The sequence below is a fragment of the Psammomys obesus genome, unplaced genomic scaffold, assembly GCF_907164565.1.
Source record: "Psammomys obesus unplaced genomic scaffold, mPsaObe1.curated_primary_1811, whole genome shotgun sequence".
NCBI lineage: Eukaryota > Metazoa > Chordata > Mammalia > Rodentia > Muridae > Psammomys > Psammomys obesus.
The window spans coordinates 10928750-10952949 of record NW_026596162.1 but is presented as its reverse complement, the minus strand read 5'-3'; the positions used below and the strand labels follow the sequence as shown (position 1 = coordinate 10952949).

The 24200-nt window shown below is 45.1% G+C and overlaps 1 long non-coding RNA gene across 1 annotated transcript in view; it reads left to right on the top strand.

Moving 5' to 3' along the window:
• Positions 1-24200, top strand: part of LOC129667576 (uncharacterized) — a 221196-nt gene that overhangs the window by 20194 nt on the left and 176802 nt on the right. The gene's annotated exons all lie outside the window — the stretch shown is intronic.

Here is a 24200-nt window from a genome sequence, read left to right as displayed (position 1 = left end):
ACTGAGGGGGTAGAGGAATGAGCTGAAGGCAACCGGGCCTCTTCCACTGGGTGACCATGCCACCTCCTCTGTCTTGCACATGGCTTTGTCTAGGAGATGCACTGTTGGGGCAGCTAAAAACACCTTTGGCAGGTGTATGGGATCTGATTCTGGGGGTCAGATGGAAATGGGATCTTGATCCCAGAACCAAGAACCTAGTACACAGGCACACAGGGAACCACACGCTGCCCTATCTTGTTCTAATCTGGGAGATTCCATCTGGGGCAGAAGGAAATCTGGGTGAAAGTCGTTCTGAGTTCTCTTCCCATTTCTCAGGCCTCGGGGACAGTCTAGCCCTGAAGCCTCCTGGGTTGCTTAACCAGGGCATTGAGAAGCATACATCCATAGACGGTTCTTTTGGGAGATGCCCCTCACCTAGAGACCTGCATAGGAAGCCTTCCTGCCGTCGCTGCATCGAGTCTTTTCAGAAGCCAGGCAGCCATTCATGCCTGCATCCCTAGCCTGCAGGAGGCTGAGGCAGGAGGATTGCTTGAGTTCCTGGCCAGCCTGGGCTACGGAGTGAGACCTTATCTCAAAACCAGAAGTTTAAGGTTCAGCTCAGTTTTGTCCTTCTTATGTTTACAACTTCATAAGATAAGCATATAATTACTGTGTCGACAGAAACAAGGATAATTCCATTCTTAATTTAGACATCATGTCAGGTGGAGTGGTGTGTGTTCGCAGTTCCAGCACTCTGAAAGTTGGTGCAGGAGGACTATGAGTTTGAGGCCAGACCTGGCTCACACAGGAAGACCCTATCTCAGAAACAAAAAACACAACCAAAAACTATGTAAAAAAATTTTTTGGCTCTTCATGAAGTTATTAGGGAGTGGCTTATGAGGCTCCACCCGTCCCTGAAGAGGACGTTATTGACTTCTGGGGGAAGGCAGTCAAATTCTGCAGTGATGAAGACACTGGTAAATAACCTCTACTCCATTGGTCACAAATCAAAACAAAAGACATGAAAGTAGAGGGGGATTGTTGAGAGGAAGGAAGGGGGTCACTGGGAGTAAGAGAGGAATATAAGCAAATGCCTGATATACATGCATGACATTGTCAAAGGGATTAACTTAAAAACATCTCCTTCGCTAAAGCTTTGCTTTATGTGGAGTCTGAAGGAAACGTGGAACTGATGTCTCAGCCCCACGGTGGTGTTTTATTTCGGCTGCTCTGCTCTCTCCTAAGCCTCTATATCCCTCTGCCTTGTCCTCCACTGTTCAGAAGGGGAGGGTTGCGTTCTTTTTCCATCTGGGAACCACCCAGATGAACAGTGCTATTTTTAACAATCCAAATAAACATACAACAGAAGAAAGACACCCTTTCCCCTCCTGGCACATTGTAGATCTATTTCAGTTGCCCCTACATATTAACATAGGCAGATGTGATCCGGGAGCACCGTTACCATGGCAGAAAACATGGTTCTGAATGTGAGCTTGAAATATGGGCCTCCCCAGACCAAAACCTCTGACACCTGCTCAAGACCAAACCCTAGGGGGTCATAGTTCATACCCTAGTTGAGCCTGAGAGGATGGCTGTCAGTGTTTGGAAAGGAAGGATGAACAGCCATTTGCTGTGCTTCGAGCAGAAAGCATCATGTACCCTGGCTGATCTTGAAGTTTCTTCTGACTGATGTTCTGAATAGTAACTCTTTGCTGTAAAGTCTTACAAAATTATTTCTTCACCATCATCATTATTATTATTACTGTTAAAATTTCCCATTTTAAATGTCCAGGGTCTTCAAAGGCTACAGTGGCATGGAAGTCCTCTGCTTCCTGCTTTTCTTGTAGAACGAGTCAGGGCTACCTTTATCTCTCGGTGGTACTTTGCTCATACATTCTGATTTAGTGATTCCAGCCTTAGAAACCACAGCTATGCGCCCCATTCATGGTGGCTGGTGTGTCATGGGTCTGCCTACCTTGATTACAGTATGTCACGTGAATTCAAGAACCATGGATAAATTGCTCCGGTGAAGAGTCAGCATGACTCCTGGAGTGCGGAGTATAGTCATTATCTAAAAGATTAACAACAACAACAGAACCTAGTAGTTCTGACACTGGTTGGGGCTCCAGTGGTCGTGACAGGCCACCTCCCTTGTCACGTGACTGGATCTGGAATCCCCTAGGAGGTGATTCTGGGAGTCCCCAGAGACTATTCTACAAGGAGGAAGGACCCACATGGGATACAAGTGGCACCATCCTACAGGATAGTTCTTTGGCTGACGACAAAGGCACAGAAGAGGAAGCCGCCACAGGGCTTCATGTCCTCTCTGAGCCTGACCCACCTACAGGTGAGCAAGCAGCCTCCTGCCTCTGCTGCCACAGCCCAGAGCCCTCCGCACTGTCGTGCCTTCACTTCCCCTCAGATGTGAGCAAAAATAAACCCCTCTTCCCCCCTGAGCTGTTTCTTGTCAGACATTAGGTTACAGCAAGGAAAGAAAGTAATTCATGCAATAAGTGATGGTTAGCTCTCTAGGCCGGGTTTTCTGTCTTGTAGTCTCTCTCTTTCCTCCAACTCCCAGTTCAACCAAGATTCCCCTGGGCCTTATGCAGGTGGGCCTCTGAATTCATAAAACCAAAGGACATGTCTGTGTTTCATTAAGTTGGTCCAATTTGGAGATGAACCTGGTAAAATGAAGAAGCAATTCTAGAAGTCACCCTCTTGAATTGAGGGACCCTTTGCTGCCCCCAGGATGTTTGAAAAAAAAAAAGATTGTGTGTGTGTGGTGTGTGTGTGTGTGTGTGTGTGTGTGTGTGTGTGTTCATGTGCATGCAGGTGCCTATGGAAGCCAGAAGAGGGTTTTGAATTCCCTGCAGCTGGAGTTACTGGTAACTGAGCCCCTCAACATGGGTACTGGGAACTGAACTCCAGTTTTCTGCAAGAACAGTGAGCACTTCAAACCACTGAGTTTCCCTCCAGTCCTGGAACACTGCTTTGTTCCTTTAGATGTTAGATGTGTTGGGAGTGCCCAGCCTCCACTTGATGGATTGAGGAGGAGGGAGAAAGGGTCTCCTTTTACAGCCACGATACTTTTATGGCTGAGCAGTCCCTCTTTAGTGCCATTCCGCCAGCAAGGTTAGAAACACCAGGAATTCAAATTGATCTTCCATTTGGAATCCTGAAATCTGAGAAGTCCCTTCCTCGGTGGGTGGGAGGATGTACTTTCCTACTGTTTCTCCCTTGGTCGTTATAGGAGAAGTTAGCAGAAGCACGTCTAGCTGCCCATGAATCTGCCTGGTGCTTGCTGGACAGGAGAAAGCCTGTGGAAGGCAGGAAAATCTTCAGGAGCATGAATTATGTATTGACAGCGTTTTGTGGTTAATCGCTGTCCATCTCAATAACCCTAGAGCGTGTTGTCGGAACAGTGGCACAGTCTCCCCGCTCTTTGCAGAAGTCACCTAGGGGCGGGCTACCGTGCTGCTAGGTGCAGAACCCCTAGAATTGGACTCACTTCTGTTTGCCACCCTACTACCTTTACAGTCTTTTGACCCCTACAGAAGTCAAGGTGATTTGTCATCGCAGCATGCTTTACTTGGTGATGGAGTAGCTAAGAATGTTCTTCTCCACCGTGGTCCAGAACAGAAAATGCTTGTGGCCTTCACTTGGTGGCCCCTCTCCCAAGATCTTTGTTGGGAGTCCTCAGGATTTATTGTCTTTAGTGAACCGGCCAGGAGGCATAATGGGTCACCATTTTTATTCTGGGCCACCCTAATGGATGACACCCATCTTCAGAGACCTCCCCTTGGACATCATCCCTGTCAGCCAGTGTGTTAACCATCCCATTGTCTGGAGTTGGCCTCCCACTCATGTTGAGCTAGGCTTAGTCACTGATGGCCAGACCCAGCTGAATGTCACATTGCTTGTCCTCTGTCTCCCCGAGGACTTTACATCTTTCTTGAGCTCTTGGGGACTGTTTATGTCAATGCTATCCATTCTTTTGCTAGACACAGTGCATGCACCCACTCTTTCTATGTTGGCATTTGCCTGGCAGCATAACCTGGAGTTGAGGCTAAATTCATCTTGCACAGACTTGTTCATGCTGGTTCTGGCCTGCCTTTCACCTGAGCTTTCAAATACACCAGTGATTGGTTTTGCATAGACATGTGTGGACTGTTGGAAGAACTCTCTGTCTCTTGCTGGATTTCTGTTTTTTATTTAAGTATATATGTATTTCTTTTTTTGAAATGTCCTATCATCACTGAATTAAACCACAGGGCTTATTGGCTTATTTTTAAAACCATGGAGGCTTAACGGTGGCATAGAATAAAATCAATAGGTTTCATTTCTCTTGATGACAGTTTGCAACACATCCAAAAGGTGTCTGTTTCTGTCTTGGCAGGAAAGGGTCAAAACTGGAAATCTGCAGCAGAGACAGGCTAGACTGGAGCAATGCACATAGAAGCTGACAAACCCATGCCCCTTGTCAGGAGTTCAGCCCATGGAATGTTCTGTAGGACAAAAGGAATGGCAGAGATATTTCAGCTACATTTTGTTCTCGGTCAAAACCTTCTGAAATATAAATCTGCTGTGTGCTGAGAATGGAGACAGCAGTTGATGGAACTTGAATGGCTTTCATTTAACTAGAGGATCCCACAGAAAGAGACGCTATGTTCTGACAACTGTATTTTTGGCTTTCTTTGATTTAAAGAAAATCAAATCCCTGTTTACATATCTGAGAGGATTGTTTTATGGACAAAGACACAGGTCAAATCGCATCACGCTGGCTTCTGCTACAGCAGATAGAAACATTTCTGAAGTGAAATACAAATATTTCTAAGCCCCAGCCGGAGCCCACAGTAATGATACAGTTGGTAATATGAAACCATTTGCAGTTATAATTCAGTTGTAGATGTGCTTTTTTTTCCAAAGTGTAGAAATCTTTTTTTAAAACAAAATTTTAATCTCTTGCCAACGCACATTTTTATTTGTACTTCACCTATTTGCATAATAAGGGACGAATATGAATATATATTCCTATATATGTATAATCATAGAAGTCGACTTTATTTTGGTTTTTCTGCAGCAGATTACCTTCTTATTTTTTTTTTTCCTTTCTCATGATGGCATCCGGAATTGTTTCCAATTGTGGAAATTTCATAATTGCCCACAAATGTGACTTTTCCATGTTGACAGAGCCCGCAGAGGGCTGGCAGCCAGTTCTCATGGTGGATGGGCTTGCACTTCAGAAGTAAGAGCTCTCTGAACCCCGAGTTCTGAGTGGACCCCCACCTTCCATCCTAGCAGCTGACAGTGTGTTGTTCTGTGTTGGGCTGTGAAAGCCCAGATCCTCTGGCATCGGCCCGGGGCTTGATGCAAACGTAATTGCTGTTATTAACTATCACTCCCGGAAGCTCTCAGCACTCTGTGGCCTGCGGTTCTTGATGCTCAGGCTTCTCCTGGAGGCTGAGGGCTTAGATACAGGAGAGCTTAAGATATCTCGGGTTGTTGGCCAAGCTGCAGCAGCAATAATGTCTGTTAGGTTTTATCCGTATTCTAATTCCTAGGCTCTTGGCTGCACGTCTTACATTTAATTTCAGTTCTTTTCCTTGTGTTAATTTACTCTTCAGTTTGTGATTTTTCTCATTTTGGCAATATTTTCTTATCATTCTCCCATTCATTTGATGCCATTTTGAGACATGGCCTCATATAATCCAGGTTAGCCTAGAACTCATGATCCTATTTTCCTGGTCTACAGACTTTTTTTTTTTTTTTTTTTTTTTTTTTAAGCAGATTTGCTGGGCATGGTGGCTTATGCTTGTAATCCCAGCACTTGGGAGGATGAGGCAGGAAGCAAGATCACCTAGGTGGTGAGTTCCAAGGCAGCCTGGACTGTAGAGTGATACCTTATCCCACAACATAAAACACAACACACAAGTTCATACGTAGAGCTGGTGAGATGGCTCAGTGGCTAAAGGGCTTCTGCTCAGGCCTGGCATGCCCAGTTAGCTTTCTGGGATCCGTGCAAAAGTGGAAGGAGAGAACCGATTCCTCAAAGTTCCCGTCTGACCTTCACATGTATGTGGAGGCACGTGACCCCATCCCATTCCCCCACACATAATAAATATAAAAAACTTAAAAATCAATTCCCATGCAATAGAAAAGTTTCCATTTGCCTGTTATTTCTACCTTGGCCATCTTTTTTGTCTCGGTGCCAGGCCATTGCTGCTCTAAGCTTCTGCTCCAGGACTGCATTTTACTCTAAGTGCAAAGCTTTGCATTTCCCGGTCAACTTCTCATTGCATCTGGGTCAGTTTTGTAGGCTTAAACTGTTGGCATTCTCTTCAGGGCTCTGCTCCCTGTCCAAGCCCAAACTGCCCGTGCTGAGATCAGTCCTTACAGCACCGTACATTTCTTCCTATTTCTTGTTCCGTTATTTCCATGGAGGAAAATCTAGCCAGTAAGAAGTTCATTTTGCTGTCCCTTCCTCAAGAACTCTTAAGAGTTCTCCATTCTCCTGATGCACTTCACAGCTTCTGGCTGCAGCCACTGCGAGCAAATCATTGACAAATCAGTTGTCCCTACACATGGTTTACAATGTCACACTCGGTATTTAAAAAATGATTAAGCTTCTCTGTGTGTTCTTTTCTGTGGGTCAGGAACCAGACCTGCTTAGCCATCCATCACAGGAGTTAATCACAAACGGGTCCTCTGAACCAAATAATTAAAAATAGAGCGAAGTTTCTGAGCTGGCACTTGGCAGAAGGGGCTGTAGTTACATCTGCGTGTGGTTAGGGAAATAGTTCGTGATATTTAAATAACATCAGATTGGCTCTCCGTGGTGCGGGAGTGTCTGTGTGTAATTCCTTTGCCTGAATGCTGTTTGACTGTCAGCTAACCTAGCGTGTGTGCATTTGCCTGTGTGCGTGAGTGCGTGTGTGTGTGTGTGTGTGTGTGTGTGTGTGTGTGTGTGTGTGTAGAAAAACAAGTGCAAGCATTTTGAAACAGACCCTCAGCATGTAGTCCAGGCTGGCCTCAAACTGCTGGCTCACCTCCTGCTTCCACCTCCTGAGTGCTGGGGTTATAGGCATGAGCCAGACGCACCCTGCTCTCACCTGTTGATTCCCTTTCTTTCTTGTTTTTGGGACAGGGTCTCTAACTGGCCCCAAACTCGCCAAGAGGAGTGGAGTGGCTGGCCCACGAGTGCCTCTGTGATCCGCTTGTTTCCAGCACTCACGCTGCCTGTATGCACCCTCATACCCAGCTTTTTCTTTCTTTCTTTTTTCTTTTTTAACTTGGGATTCTGGAAGCCAAACTCCTATCCTCACGTTCGCAAGGCCAGCATTTTACATGATGAGCCATCTCTCCAGCCCTTTCTATGGAGGAGCAATGGTTTTGCCAGCGCGCCTCTCTTTAACTGAGAGTCTGGGGGACTTTGAGATCTTTCTGTCTTTGGAGTTTCTGCTCACGAGTTACTTTTGCTAATGGCTTTCTGGAGCTGTAGTGATTAACATGAAATGGTGGTGAATTCTTTCAATTTAAACTGTCGAACATTACAAGTATCTGGTCCCAGGGAATGATATTTATGCCTGGGGTATACGGCAGACTCAAACCCAGTGCGTCCTCAGTGTAGACGTGTAAGCCGCTGGTTCGGAGAACTTAGTCCTTCAACTTGGACTTTCCTTGGGTTTACTTCTGGTCAGCGTTGCATAAAATACATCCAGTTTTGGCCAGTTCCATAGCTATAGCATTACTTTAAAATATTTAGTTTAGTCATAAGCTTTAAATTAATATGTGATATAAAGTTTATTGCTGTCTGGCATTTCTGTTGTTGGAGTGATTCTCTGTATCTTTGGAGAAGTCTTGTTTTAAGGTTGATTTCTTTTTCGTGGAACAGTTGTTTCATTAAGCTAATAATTAATACTCAACAAGCAGAGTGAAAAGAGACTGAGATTTATGTGTTTATTTATTTGGTGCTGCTGGGTCTCAGTGATGCCAGGCGAGCAGTCTGCCACTGGGCTACGTTTCAAACCTGGAGATTAGGGATTAGTAAAGAAAGAGCTTTATGCTCGCACCTCTGGATCTGAAAAAATTAGATACGTATTTTCTCATATTACTGGCATTATAAGTTGGCATTATGAGTTAATAGAACAAACATTAAAATTAAGAGCCGTGGCTTGAACTCGCTTGTTGGAATTGAAATTAATCACCAAGGAATAAGTTGGATCTGTTTCATTGCTCACAGAGCCATGCATTCTCAAGTTTGAAGTATCCATGCTACTGTGATTGTTTAGGTATTTTCATTCATAATATCTCAACTCAGATGAGTTTTAAAAAAAATATTTCTGTTCAACTTTGCTGACATTCAACTTTACTGTATAATTTCGTGTAAATCTGCTGATTAAGCTCTGTGTTGGGAGAGAACACCAATGTTCTGTAAGTGTGACTTGTAGTTTCACACAAATTAATCTTTAACTTATTTTTTAACGTTATTTAAGGGACAACTTTTAACAAGAGTATATTAGTTACTTTTCTGTAGCTGCAATTAAAAAACAACAACAACAACAAAAAACAACCAACAGCCTATGTCCAAGGTACAGGATGCTAGCTGATCACATTTCCACCCACAGACAAGAAACAGAAAGAGCAAGCAGGAAGTGGAGTGAGCCTATGAACCCTCAAAGCCTTCCCCCAGTGATGTACTTCCTCCAGCAAGACTCCGCCTCCTGAAGGTTCCACAGCCTTCCTGAACAGCAGCCCTGACAGGGAAGCAAGCTTTCAAATACGCCAGTCTCTAGAGGGCGCCCCTCCTTCAAGCCACCATAAAGAGACAGATGAAATTTCCAATAAGGCATTCTCTGCCCACGTGTATGATATCAGACCTCAGTATATATAGATATTTATATTTTTATGTGAACTCTGAATAGATATAAAAATAGTTGTTTTTGTTTATTTTGTTTTGATTTTGAGGCATAGGCTCACTGGGTCTTCCTGGCTGGCGTCACACTCACGTTAGTGGTCCAGCTGTGCTCCACCATGTGTCCTTAGAGTCATTCTCGTCGTACTCTCACTTGGGCTTACGTTATGCCTCGTGGCGGATCTCTGCTCTCTTACGCAAGATCACTGGTGTGAATGTTAAGGAGAGTCCCTGCCCCAGACACGAGTGGGTGCTGGCTTGCTTTCTTCACACATTTATTATGGAGCTGCTACTTTTTTTTTTTTTATTCTGGTCATGTGGCTTATTCCTAAGCTGTGCATACAGAATTATGCTTGAAGGAGCAGAATTTGGCTGGTGTTATTTTCACTTAAGAAAACATTGTCAGTAAAGGTCTGCCTTCTGGGTTTGTGACTGAAAACTCAGGAAGACACGGATATGCTCAAACCAGACCCCAGTGCAAGGAACCTTTTTGTTGTTGTTGTTTCTAATAATGCTGGCTAGCCAGCATGCCAGAGGATTTAGGAGGAGTTAGTCACCCTACTAATCTCTTAATCCTCATGGTAAACCTACACATACTCGTTATTATCGCCACTTCACAGATAAGGTCACTGGGTTAGTAGATTGCCCAAGGTCACGGACTCCGTAAGTAGCAGGATGGAGGTTCAACTCTCCCTGTCTCCACCTCAGCCCCTAGGCTGGTAATGAATGATACCTCATCCCTTGGCTTCACTGACGCAGGACACTTGCAAAATTCTTTTTACTAAATATCGCGTATACAGAAGGGCCCATGTACGAGCCACTCTGTAAGCACTCATTTTGACTCTCCACCCAGGTTTTTAACTTACCAAAAACTTGGTGTGCCTGTGTGGCACTCTCTCTAAAGGGCTGAGGCCGTAGTTTAATGGTAGGCTGTCTGTTTAGCATGCACAGGGCCCTGGGCTGAATCTCCAGCACTGGGGATTCACACACACACACACACACACACACACACACACACACACACACACACGTACAGCCTTGCTGGGCCATCTTCTCCCTTCTGTCTTCTCTGAGTTCTGCCAGACCTCTGCCATCTTCCCTCTCTCCTGTCACAATTATCCGACACAAAAGAGAACAGTGTTAGCACTGCTTTAGAACCTCAAGGAAGATGCCCCAGTGTCATATTCTGTACGACTGCAGTGACCATCTCTGGAGATTCTGGGCCAGGCGACAGATTCTTACGCCTGGCCGAAGGGCTGTGTCTTCTTCTAGGTAAGGTGAGCCGCTGAGGAGCCTGTGACTAAGGGGCCAAGCGAGATGTGTTATTTAAGTTGACTGTGCTGACAGCACTCTTGCAGGCTTGTCAGGTTATAATTCGCCAATGTTAGCTCCATAGATGTGCTTTTTAATAGTGTGACTTAAAATAGCGATGTATTTTCTCATAAGCGGTGTGAGGGCGCCGCGTACCACAATCAGAAACCTTTGAATGGAGCACGTTAAGATAACACGGCCTTGTTGTCTCTTAATGTTTCAGTTCAGTCATTCAGCAAGTAGCAGGGTGTGTGTGTGTGTGTGTGTGTGTGTGTGTGTGTGTGTGTGTGTGTGGTGTGAACTGAAATAGATTCTGGCCATGGCAAGAATAACAACAGTTCTTCCATTTTGCTGGAGAACATATTTGAATAATTCACTAAGCTATTATTGAGAAGAGGTTTTTTTTGTTTGTTTGTTTTGCTTTGTTTTAAAACAACTGTCTTAATGGCTTGCCATTTAGAATTTAGAACTATGTTGCTTTTATATTACATAAATTGTGAAATTATTTAATAGATCTGTTTTAGTTTTACAGGTGTGTGTGTAAGAGAGAGGTGAGAGAGAGAGAAAGAGAGAGAGAGAGAGAGAAAGAGAGAGAGAGAGAAGACATACCTGGATGCCACAGTGCAAGTTTGGGCATCAGGAGATGCTTTCAGTTTTGTCGTGGAACCAGTGAGTTCCAGGAACTGAACTCAAGCACTCAGGCTTGTGAGAAGTGCCTTTACTTGCTGAACCATCTCTCTGGTTCCAGGATATGTCATGGATTTAAATGGATGATGAAGGCTATCCTAGTGGAATGTTCAAGTGCCTATGAGGTCTTCTGCATATAAATCTGTATGTACACAAGACATTTAGTGTACGAATTTGCAAGTGTATGCTTGGATTGGCTCACGGTTTTCTGGTGCTGTCTGCGTTTCTGCTCGTAAATATAGTGTGTGTCTTTTATCAGCTGCTGTCATAGCACACTTTTATGCACAAACTGTCTTTTTTTTTTTTTAAGACAGGGTCTCACAGTGTAGCCCTGCCTGGATTTGCTCTGTAGTCCAGGCTGCCCTTGGACTCACTCTGCCTGCCTCTGCATCCTGAGTGCTAGGTTTAAAGGAGTGTGCTCCAGCTGTATGATTTTGAGCTTTCTCACGTGGGTGTGTTTATCGGTCATGGTTTGGGGTCTGTAATAATAAGTAGTGGTATAATAAGATTTCAGTGTGTCTATTTCCCCTTATCTTCTTGCCTGGGGGAAATAAAAATATGTTGAGACAATGTGCCTATTAAGCTTTAACTATGAAAAAAAGAAAGAAAGAAAGAACTACAGATGACACTTTGTTGCCGCCTGTCCATTGTCTCAAAAGCATGCCATAAAAATATGGAAAGTAGGGAACTCTTGGCAGAGGCAGCTTGAGAGAGTGCTGCTGATTTCCAAGCTGCGTGTGAGTATTCCAAGGCCGGCTTCCTGACAGCTATTACTACAGGGATTGGCACCCGCGAAGAAAACGTACAGTTTAGTACTTTAGAGCAGATAATTGCTGGGGGTGCTTTAAATAGCTCAGGAAATGTGTCGAGTGTTTACTTGACATTTGCTGTATTGAACACTAATACCGAAACATTCTTTGACCACAAAGAATGCCCGGGGGGGGGGGGGGGGGGGTAGAGCCGAAGAGAGAGCGAAAAACAGCCACCATGATTCAGTCGCAGCCAAATGGTAAATGAAGTTTGTCAGAATATGGAGATGCCAGGAAAATAAATGACCGTTTGTTTGATCAAGTAGCTTTTGGGGGGTGGGGGCGGCGCAGAAGGCAGAGGGCAAAGCACAAACAACTCCTTCGGATTAGGTTTCCATGGCTGGCGGCTGTCTTCACCAGGGCTGTCAGAGCCTTTGAGCCGTTGGCTGCTTTAGTTGAATTTTCAAGGTCCTCAAAGCAGGATGAATGGGTGAATGACCTCCTTATTTATTTATTTATTTATTTATTTATTTATCTATTTATTTATTTATTTGTAAATAGTGCTCATCATCTGTCTTGTCTACACATGCTTGTGTGTGTGTTTGTGTTTTGTGGGGGTAGGGGGGCTCCAGTGCCTTTTTATTGTTGTTGTTTTAATGTATTCATTTTATGTTTATGGATGTCTTCACTGCCTGTGTCTAGGTACGGCATACATGCAGTACCCGTGTGTGCCAGAAGAGGGCATCAGATCCCCTGGAACTGGAGTTACCGTGAGGGTGCTGGTGCTCAAACCTGGGTCCTCTAGAAGAGCATCTAGTGCTCCTAGCCATCTCTCCGGCCCCTAATGCCCTTATTTTAAAGTACAGCTCAGGGATTTTGATGTTGGTCCCATTATACCCACTCCAGAGCCTCTTCCACTGGCTGTCCAGCCCTTTCCCTGCTCTCCCAGCACTGTTTGTGCGGGTCTTTTTCTAAAATGGAGTCTGGGGTAGGAGAAGTAGCTCTGATAATGGACTGCCTTACTTTTTATCATGCCTTGGGATTCAGTGGCATTTAACTGGGGGCCGGGGAGAATCAGGTTCAATTTAGGCTACTGCCCTTGCATAAGAGGGCAGTTTGAATCCAGTGTCTCCAAGGGAATTTTGATAAAAGCTAATTTGCACATGTTAGAGGTCCGGGAATTTGAAATTGTGCAATGTTAACGAAGTTTGTTTAAAAGCTTCTTATATCTATCTTGTCAACCCAAGCTGCTTTGAAATACGCAAGGGAACATTGAAACCAAGTAGCGAAACTCAGAACTTCTCCCTTGGAGGTTGGCCCAACACTAGAAACCCCGGGCAGAGGAAAGGCTGTATTTTTGGCTTTTCCATTGAGCTGGGAGTTGACCTTGAATGAATCATCTTCAGCTTCGCTGAGCTTTGTGAAGATTCTCTAAGCTCTGGGAAGATATGTGTGGCTGTGTACTGCCTGTGGGAGGAGAATAGCTGAAGTTCACAGCAAAAGAGCTACTTGAAGGAAAACTTTCCCGTCAGAATAAAGCTATAGGCATGAGAGCAGCCTTCATGTAGGGCATGGGCATTCCTCTGGCTGAGGCCCAGCATGCAGAGGTCCAAAGGGAGCAGGGATTGTTTTCATAATAATCTGACTCATTTTTCTGAGAGGAAGGGTACAGGTTGTTGAGCCCAAGGCCTCACATTTGCCAGGCAGGACCTCTACTAACTGAATCATTTCTCCAGTCCTTACTATGTTTTTGGAATAAAAAATATATATTTTACTTATATTGTTTTACATTTAAAATATGTTTTGTATTTATTGGCTCACCTTGAACTTCATAAAGTTGTGTGATCACACACCCCTAAAAAGGGATTTTTTTAATTTATTTATTCATTTAAATCACTATCAGGGGAGCTGAGAGACAGCTCAGCTCTTTCTGTTCTTGCAGATGAATGGATTTTGGTCCCAGCACCTGCATTAGGCAGCTCAAAAGTGCCTATAACTCCAGCCCCTCCCTCCAATGCCCTTCTCTGGCCTCCTTGGCTACTGGGTCTTGTGTTTTACTTATTATTTATTTAACACATAAATAGAACAAATACATTTTTTAAAATTGCAATTAAACAGTACCAGAGTTCATTCATTATTCAGACATTTAATTTTATTGTGCAAAGGAAATTCCAGATAGCTGTTTGAAAAGTTTCTTTTGGATCTATTGCTACCTTCCCAGGCCACCTGTGTGTCCTGTCTCTCCTTCCCCACCCCCTGCTTCCTTAGCTTCCCTGTTGCTTAGCCACAGAGGCCAGAATACAGTAGAAGATGAAATATGCCTCGTGCTGCAGATAGCTGAAGTTGGGGGGGGGGAGCTTTAATTTAGCAGTACTTAAAGTGCTGTGAGTTTTGATGTACTTAGACGGAAGGCTGGCAGATCCCTTCAGGCTGGGAACCTCCGGAAGCAATGCTTGGATTGCAAAACATGGCTAAACCTCCACTGCCTCCTAGGCGGTTCAGTTACTGCCTCATCGAGGCTTCATGGTTGTGGAAAGGACTCGGGTACTAAGCTGCAGTGCCTCCAGTTTGAGCAAAAGAACACTGGCCTTAAATGATAGTGAGCATTTGGCTCTGGGATCCCAGCTGCGGGCAGTCACAAAGCTGACTTCAGATGTGCAAACGTCTTAGAGAAAGTTTATGTATTAAACTCGATGTCCTCGATCCACGTCCTTTCCTCCCTCAGTCCAGCCGTTACTCACTGTTACCTCCACAGGAAGGCTCCGCTTGAAGGTCCCTTTGACTGCTCTGCAAGACATCCGAATGTCTGTACACTGGGAGAATGAGGGTAAGAAGGGGAAAGAGACGGAGGGCGCCATTTTTAACCCTGCTGCAGCTGATAACAACCTCTCGAGACCGGGTACTTTGTAGAAGGGCTGGGTGTTGAAAATCCATCCTCGGCTGCACAGAGGTCGTTACCGTCCTGCAGAAGTCTCCGTCCCAGGGTTTCTCGGGACTGTGAGACGTTGGGATTGGTGAGAGCCAAGAACCTCCCATGCATATTGGTTCTGACCAGCTTTAGAAGGAAGCTTGGAGTTGGGGAATCTTTAGCAATTATGTATATATACATATACACATATGCATGTCACACGTACCCCACCGACGGCTACCTTTATTATGTGCCCATTTAAAATAAAAATTTACAATAAAAAGTTTAAAATATTCGTTACTGTTGTCAACATTGCTTTTTTGAGACACGGTCTCGTGTTGCTCAGGGTGGCCCAGGATGAGTGCTGGGATCAGACCAGCACCATTGCCATGGCAACTGGTTATTGTTCTTACACCCAACACTATCGCTATAACAACTATTTATTATTATATGATGACGACACCCAGCACTGTTGTGACGATAACTGTTCATTATTACTATGTTTCATCTGGCCCCTCACATAGCTTGTGTCCCAGGCAGACAGACACCTTGTCACTCAGGGTCTGTGCTTTCCCTTAGCTGCCAGGGTAGTAAGAGCCTTCTCAGTAAAAACGATGGTCAAGGCCAAGTGATTACCACGTCGGCCCTTGGCAACTTCCTTATACAGTGGTAGATGATATGTAAACATGAGCTCTGTGAATGAATGAATGAATGAATGAATGAATGAATGAATGAATGGCACTGCTGGCTGGCTGGCTGGCTGGGTAGTCTCAAGTGGTTCAAGCATGGCTTCAGTTATTTTTATGTGGTGAATGGATGGAATGGTGGTAGGGATACATTTTTCCCTTTCACTGGACAGAAAGCTTGCTTAACCCTTTCAGACCCTGAATTCTTGCTCTCATCGATATTTATACTAGTCATCGTCTAAGAAACATATGCTAAGAAGCCATAATACAAATACTAGCACAGAAAAATAAATGTTGAGCACACACACACACACACACACAAATGTGCTTTTGAAAGCACTTTAGAATCTCGATGTGTGCCACGGTCTATATTCTAATATGGGATTATGTAAAATAACCATACGAGTTCTTTCATTTGTTCATTAAGTGATTTGTTGAGCATGTTGAAAGCTTTCGACAAGGGCTTTATACTATTTTTCTTAGCGGGGGACCGGAGAGATGGCTCATAGGTTAAGAGAGCTTTGGCAGAGGCTCTCGTTCAGTCCCCAGAGCCACGTCAGGCCCCTCATACCTGCCTGTAAGTCCAGCTCTAGAAAGATCTGTGGCCTCTTCAGCCTCTGTGGGTGTGCATATTCTCTCTCTCTCTCTCTCACACACACACACTCATGCACGCACACACACACACACACACTTTTAAAAACGAAAAAACTGTGTTTCCTAAAACTCCACAATTTAGAGGTATTTTTTCTTTTCTTTTCTTTATATTAGGTGTCTTTTTGAACCCCATTTCCTAAGCAAACATTATTATCATTTTTTTTTAATGTTGAGACTTAAAGAAATGGTGGTTGAACATTTTAGCATACATCTCACTTCAGAATGATTTATGTATTTTATTTGTTACTTTTACAATATAATTACATATAACTATAATCGAGCCCCAAGTTAATTGCTCTTTTATCATGTCAAATGGAAAATTTAAACAATTATGAAGGGTTTTGAACTTACTGAGTATAATTTGCTTCATTTTCTGGGGGCTGGGAGGGCAGACCTAGCGCTTATTTGTTTCTAAAAGCATCTTTGTACATAATACAACCTCAGAGCAGCGACTTTGTAAGTGAGGAGTTTTAATAATTGGAGTTTTAATCATTGTGTTGTTAATTCTGGTCTTGTTTTATGGAAATAAAAGATAACTGTAACATCATTTCAGTCTGGACCCAGGAAGGACAGTCTAATTGCACGGTTGGGAAACCCATCCAAAGTCGGACTCCGTTAAGATGTTATTCTGTGCCACACAAAATTGTGCCTAAGAGTTTCCATTTTCAAATGATGATGAAGTGGCTGGGAAGGTCACTCAATGGGTATGGTGTCTTCTGTGTAAGCCTGAGGACCCAGCTTTGAATTCCCAGCACCCAACTAACAGTTAGGCATGGAGGCATGCTCCTTCATCTTAGCTCTGGAGGAGCAGCAGCAGGAAGCTCTCTGGAGGCCTTTGACCGGCCAGCCTAGCTGAATCAGTGAGTGCCAGGTTCTGTGAGAGACCCTGGCCTAGAAAATAGCAGAGGGTGATTGAAGAGGACACCTATGGTCTCGGCACCCATTTATACATATGTAATGTGCCCCCCTACATGTTCACACACACACACACACACACACACACACACACACACACACACACACGATGGATTCTGCCTACTGTCATTAAGATTGAAGAGCTTTCAGTATCAGTGGATTTAACTGTGATTTAGCCCCCTGACTTTCTGACATTTCAGTCCATGATGGACCTTCCTCAGGCTTCAGCTTAATACGGTGCTCCATATTATGACCAGAAGGGAACTGTATATCTTTATCTTTTCTATTTATCTATCATCTATCTATCTATCCTATCTATCTATCTATCTATCTATCTATCTATCTATCTATCTATCTATTTATTACAATTTATTAACTTTGTATCCCAGCTGTAGCCCCCTCCCTTGTCACCTTCCAATCTCACCCTCCCTCCTTCCTCTCCTCCCATGCCCCTCCCTCAGTCCACTGATAGGTGTGGTCCTCCTCCCCTTCCATCTGACCCTAGCCTTATCAGGTCTCATCAGGACTGGCTACATTATCTTCCTCTGTGGCCTGGCAAGGCTGCCCCCGCCTCAGGTGGAGGTGATCAAAGAGCCAGCCACTGAGTTCATGTCAGAGATGGTTCCTGCTACCATTACTAGGGAACCCACTTGGAAGCTGAGCTGCCATGGGCTACATCTACACAGGAGTTCTAGGTTATCTCTGTGCATGATCCTCAGTTGCAGTTATCAGTCTTTGCAAAGACCCCTGGTCCCAGATTTTTTGCTTCTTTTTTGCTCTCCTTGTGGAGCTCCTGTTCCCTCCAGGTCTTTCTATCTCCCTCTTCTTTCATAAGATTCCCTGCACTCTGCCCAAAGTTTGGCTATGGGTCTCAGCATCTGCTTTAATACTCTGCTGGGTAGAGTCTTTCAGAGGCCCTCTGTGGTAGGCTCCTGTCCTGTTCCCTGTTTTCTCCTGATTCCCATGTCTATCCTGTTCGCTTTCTGAGTGAGGATTGAGCAACTTCCTTAGAGTCCTCCTTGTTTAGCTTCTTTAGGAGTATAGATTGGGAGTAGGAAGCCAGGAGGGACCCCTGTGCTTTCTGTATGTCTGTACTTTATGTTGATTAGCTTTTAGCGGCAGCCTGGGCTCATCACCTGGGAAGGGGTAACCTCAGCTGAGACATCCCCTCCACTGATTGGTGTGCCTATGTGCACGTGGCGCATTTCCTTAATTGCTAACTGGTGTGGCATGGCCCAGCCCACTGTGGGTGGTGTCATCCTTATGCAGGTCAGTCTAGGCAATATAGGAGCTAAAAAAGCCAGAGGAAGTAAGCCAGTAAGCCCCATTCCTCCACCAGCTCTGCTTCGGTCTCACCCTCCAGGTTCCTTCCTTGAGCTCCTGCTGGGACATGAAAGTGTAAGCTTAACCAACTCCCTCCCTCCTCACCCCCCCCCCCCGCTTTGGTCACTGTTTCCTCACAGCAACAGAACCCAACTCAGGCAGAGGGGAAGGTGGAAAGGGGTGCGCAGCAAAATATCAGCTTGCTTCTTTCTGCCACTCCTCCCCACTGTGTGTTATATGCTCTCGTGTTCTTGGCTCTGAGGAAACTGAAAATACCTGTATTCACTGAGTCCTTCCTCTTAGAAACGCTCAGGTTTTACTTAAGTGCTCTTCTACCCTCTTTTCTGTTGGACGGGTGTAGGGACAAGTTGGAACAGATAGAGGCAACCTGTGGAAAAATGCCTTCTCACACTGGGGTGTAGGAGAAAGTGAGGTGGTAGGTTCTAGCTCAGTACACACAAGTGCAGGTCGTTATTGATCTCAGCGACCCAGGAAAGGGAGGAAAACTTGAAAACCGTTTCTGAAAATATTTCAACCAAGGTGGTGGGCTGTCGAAATTTGGCTTCGGAGGTGAACTGGATTGAGCTGCTTCGGGGGATGGTTTCCTCTCTACCTATTTGCTTCGGCTTGAATGGGAAAGTGGTTTTCTGAGCCTCTATCTCTTCGGCGATGAGTCATTTCCCATGTGTTGAGGCATTTTTTTTTTTTTCTAGTCTTTATTGCCTTGTGTAGTTCAAGCTTTTCTCCGGCTGTTTTGCCTCCTTCAGGAGCTCCCAGTAACAAATTAACAACCATACTGTTCTGGGATGCAGAAACTGTGTAGCGAGTAGAGTAATAAGTAGCAGTTCTAGAGTCAACAGAGAACTCGGCTCTCAGACTTGGGGAGACTTGGAGGAGTCTGGGCCCCATAGATCCAAGAGAGATATACCATTTAACAGACAGGGTGAAGGGGGTGGGGAAGAGAGGGAGAATCACGTTTTCCTAGTCGCCATACTTCAAGTGCTCTCGTAAACCTGCAGAGACGCTATCTTGGCTGTCTATCTGAGCCACCTGGCCTCCAGTGGACCATAATTTAGGTAGCAGGTGTGACATTAAAATAAGGTGTCTTGTTTCTTTGGGAATCTTTGGACTTCTGGGCGTTTTGTGTTTCTCTGGGGACACAGGGACTAACAGCGAGGCGGGGCCTTGGTGGGGGTCCCCACATCTCTGTGAGTGATTGCTGTCTCTTCAGTCCCTGAAGCCCATGTAAGGCTGGGTCTGGAGGGATGGCCAGTGGGGCTTTGTGTACGGAGAACCCTCTGTGTCCTGCTCTGGTTGAGTGTTTTCTCTCTAGGGAACGGACTTGATGACAGACCACTGCCATGAAAGGTGTAGCTCCTTCCTCGTGTGCAGTCATGAAGTAACCCCCGATCCCTGTGTTTCTGCTCGCTAAGGGCATCTCTAGGGCTGGGGAGGTAGCTCAGTTAGTAAAGTGCTTCTCACACAAGCGTGAGAGCCTGAGCTTGGTCCCTACAATCTTTTGTAAAAAAGCTGGGCAGTGTGTGCCTGTAATCCCACTTCTGAGGAAGCAGAGACAGGGGGATTCCTGGGGGCTTGGGGCAGCTAGTCTAGCTGAATCACAGCGTCAGGGTCAATGTGAGACGTTAAGTGCAGAGCACAGAACACACACTCGCACAACACTCTCTCTTAGACACACACACTCACACGCATACTCACACACCAACACTCACACACATGTATGAATGCAGGAGTGCACACACATACACACATAGGTAGATATATACTGTATACATACCTAGATACATACTACACACAGAGAGAGAGAGAGAGAGAGAGAGAGAGAGAGAGAGAGAGAGAAAGAGAGAGGAGCCAGCCAGTTAAATAGCTCTTACAGGCTTCATTTATTTTTTCTTTCGATTTATGCTGAGGAGTTGGGTATAGCCAGCTCTCCCACTCCAGCTCCTCATCAAATCTGTCCATATTTAGACAAACTGCCCCGGTGCGTTTAAGAGCGCGGAGCCCTTCGCTCACCTGCTTGGAAGAGCTGATGGAGCAAAACCTCAGGCTGAGCCTTGTGAGTCAGAGACTTAAATGTCATTAACATGAGAAGACTCTTCTGAACATGAAGTCATCATGTTTGGGGTTCCTTTGAACTGTCTTCGGAGGCTTTTTCAGGAGCTGTACTAGAACCGACATGCTTTGTGTCGAGAAACATGAGAGTGAGGAAAAAAAAAATGGTCAGGAACTTGATTTTGAACCATGGCCAGAAACTTTCAGATGGCAGAAACGTTATCCTGTGATAAATATTTAGTGGAGCTACTTGGCTCATGGGCTCTTTTAAAATGGCTTTTGGGTTTAGGAATTTTGAAAAGTCAGATTCTTTGTAATTCAAATTTCCTTCTAAGGAAGGGAGTACACTGTTATTAATTTAAAAAAAAATATATATATACTTAGAAGTTAAAATTGTGTAATTATCTTAATGCTTCGGAGAGATTCTTTTGTGACTAAACATTGGAACTTACGCTGTTGAATGCAGGGAATTTGTCCAGAAAAGCTTAAGGAAATTTAGCCTCTGCAGTGTGATTTGCTCGGCTTCTGAGTAAAAGGTTCAGCTGCAGGGGTCATAAATAACACGATTCTGTTTTATCTCTGAAAGATGGTGTTTGCATTTGGTCTTCTCATTCTCCTTTTAGGATTAAATAATAATTGTGGCTCACTTCTTGTGTTTGATTTGTAGGGTTAAGTTATATGCAAGCTGACTGTATGAAATTGAACTTGTTTCAACTGTTCAAGGGAGGTCGTTTGAGAAAAAGATGATAACAGTCATTTTTTTTTTTTTTAAGGCGTGTAAATGTCTGAAGATGGAGTACCTGGATTCTTACAGCTAGAGCCAAGATGATAATATTGTATGCCGTTGCCTCTGGAAAGAGCTCCTGCTCCTGCAGGATTTCGAAGCTCAGGGTCTATGGTCGAAATACTTTGAAAAGCATAGCAGTGGCTTGCCATCCTTGGCAGAATCCTCCCTCATTTCTAAGAAGTTTGTGTTAGTGTTGGTAAGAAAGTACCTTGGAGTATATGAAGTATTGCACAACAACATTAAGGGGCATGCGAGTGTCCACAGGTGTAGAAGGAGGCCTGAGGTTCGTGGAAGGCGTCGTCCTTGATCTCTCTCCTCTTTGACTAAACTCGGAGCTCACTGTTTCAGATAGCCTGGCTAGCCACCTTGTTCTAGGCATTCCTTCTCTTTTCCCTCAGCTGCCTGGGATGACACAGGCTGCCATGTTGCCATACCTGTGTGACTTTTATAGGGATCGGGTGGGATCCAAACTCAGGTCCTTACACCTGTATCACCAGCCCACTGAACTGTCTCCTCAGCACCCCTCCCCCCACCGCCCACCCTGCAGCTCTGTGTTGAAGAACAAAAGGCAAGGGGAGAACCTTTTTGTTTAAATCTTTAGATTATTATCAGTAAGCCCTTCCAATGTTTTCCATCCGTGTAAATATTTTTTTTTAATTTCTGTAACTCAATACAGTCCTATGCATACAAACTTATTTCAAGTCAAAGACAATAAATTTCTGTAGAACTAGAATTCTCACACCTACTTCATAAGCGCAGGTGTGTGTGTGTTTGCATGGGTGCGAACGTGCCTCACACATAGAGAGTCAGTCACATGAGAGGGGGTATATAAGTTGTGCAGACACACCATAAACTTGCTTGGTTGCTGAGGCTGGCCTTGAACTCCTGGTCCTTCTGCCTCAGCCCCCTCTGAGTTCTAGGACTGTAGGCGCACATGAGCCTGCCCGTCTGGTGGTGGCTAAGCTGACCTTGTGCCTCACAGTGCAGACTGGCTGGGAGGTGGGGCGTGTACCCTCGCTGCTGCGTAGGCAGCAATGTGTGCCTTTACCTGGCACGCTTAGGAAGTGGTTAAGCACTCTTCATTTCTGCCCAGTGTCATGTTTGTCTGTCTGAGGCAGGTTGGCAGTGTTGACGCTGGCCTTGCTTTGACCTTGTGATCTTCTTCCTCTCACTCCCAAGTACTAGGCTCTAACGGGCATGTACCACCACATTTGGTCCTAGTAATGGAAGTCCTCCAGAAGGTCTCAAGATCTCTGGGAACTGTATTTCACCAGGACCCTCCTCCGTATAGACGATTTTCTAGGGAGAAGGTTGTCATTGCAAGGAGATCCTCAGAGGATTTTTCTGTCTCTCAAACAGCCATAAGAAGCATTCACTGAGAACCAAGGGACAGGGATACCCAAGGCAAACTGCTCGAAGGGATGCCATTGCAGGCCTTATTACAGGAAGCAAGCCACCAGTCACCTTCTTATTCAATTAAAAATGACCACAGTGTGTCCTCGCTAGGAACTACTCAAGTGCAGACATACCCGGTGTGTCCTGAAAACATTATTGTTTTGAGAGAATGGATGAAATAATCTGGGCAGTGCCTGTTACCCACATTTCAGAGTGGTCAGATGCCAGAGCTGGTGGCAACTCCTGGCTTTCATTTGCACTAGAAATTGCACAGCACAAGACAATGAGGAACCTTTGGGGAAAAGTGTGGAGGGATGGCTTGGAGGGGAGCAGCCATCTTGAGTCGGCTCATCTGCTTTGCGCTTGAATAACAAGGTTTGGAGAGCTGGGTTGACTCAGAAATTAGGAGGCGGCTATTCCTTTCACTGCCTCCCTTCCCCCAACCTGGCCATGTTCCTGGACCTGAGCAGAGAGCACTAGGGCTGCTACAGAACTGCTAGAGAAAGCCAAGGTATCCGGGTCTGGCCTGCAGAAGGTCCTGAAAACTGTCTTGTCGAATGAGTTATCTCTGCTTGTTTCCCCAAGGTTTTGTGGCCTTTCAGATGTCCACAAAGCAAGTTTTGTCATTCTTTTCTACAGCTGTAAGGGTGTAGTTATTTACCTAAAGCCATGTGCCAACTTGTGAAGGATTTAGGCCTTTTCTCTGGGTATTTTTGCTCCACCCAAATAACAGAAGCAGAAAAGCTAGACCTTTAAGTGTTCCAATGGAAATCAGGAGAAATTCATTGCAGGGGTAGAGAGAGAAGCCAAGGAAATGCCTAGAGAAGAGACAGTGACCCCTGAGTCAAGCTAGAGGATAGAGGAGGAGCTAGATGGCTGAGATCAACACAAGTTTGCTCTCTCTGAGAGACCTGAAATCTTAGTGTCAGCAGGGTCAGCCACAGTCACCCACAAAGCTAGGGAGCAGTGATAACCTTGTGTCTTCCTGCTTCTTGCCACCATTTGTGGCATGTGTCACTCTAGTCTCTCTCTGCCTTGTCTTCATGGTGGTATCCTGTGTGTCTGGACCGTACCCTTTTTCCCTTTCTTATGAAGATACTGGGCTATGGTTAAGGGCCTGTGATGCTCATTGTCACTGTCAAGTTGGCTGCGCTTAGAAACCGCATGGAGACACATGTTTGTGAGTGCTCGTGGAGCAGCTTAACTGAAGAGGAAAGACCCACCCTGGCTGTGGGCAGCACAGCCCTAGGAGCTGGGGTCCTGGCCTGAATGAAAAGGAAAAAACAAGAAAGCCAACTGAGCAACAGCAATCCTCTCTCTGCTTCCTGGCTGCAGATGCAGTGAGACAAGCTGCCTTAAGCTCCTCCCACCCTTCCTCACCGTGAGGGACTGTGTCCTCTCAGCCCGGGAGCTGCAATACACACTCCCTCCCTTGAGTTGCCCATGTCACAGTAACAAATAAGTAACTAATACAGGGCCCACATGGATAATCAGGGTGGATTTATCTTGCAATCATTAATCAACTTTGCAGAGATTATTATCATCATTTTAACATATGATCACATTCACAGCTTCTGGGATGTGGGCAAAATTTTTGGGGAAGCAACCATTTGACTTATTGGAGGAATGGTGAGGGTTCTTGGCTGCAGTGCCGTATGAAAGAGGTTGTAGGTACATGAAACAGCATCAGGCCAGAAGGTCATTTGGGAGGCTGTTGCAGTAACTCCGCTGAGATGGGATGGGAAGAGAGATGGTCAGATGGGCCGGATGTAGTCCTGTGTAGGATTGCATGGGTTAGAGGTACCAGGTAAATAGAAACAGGAAA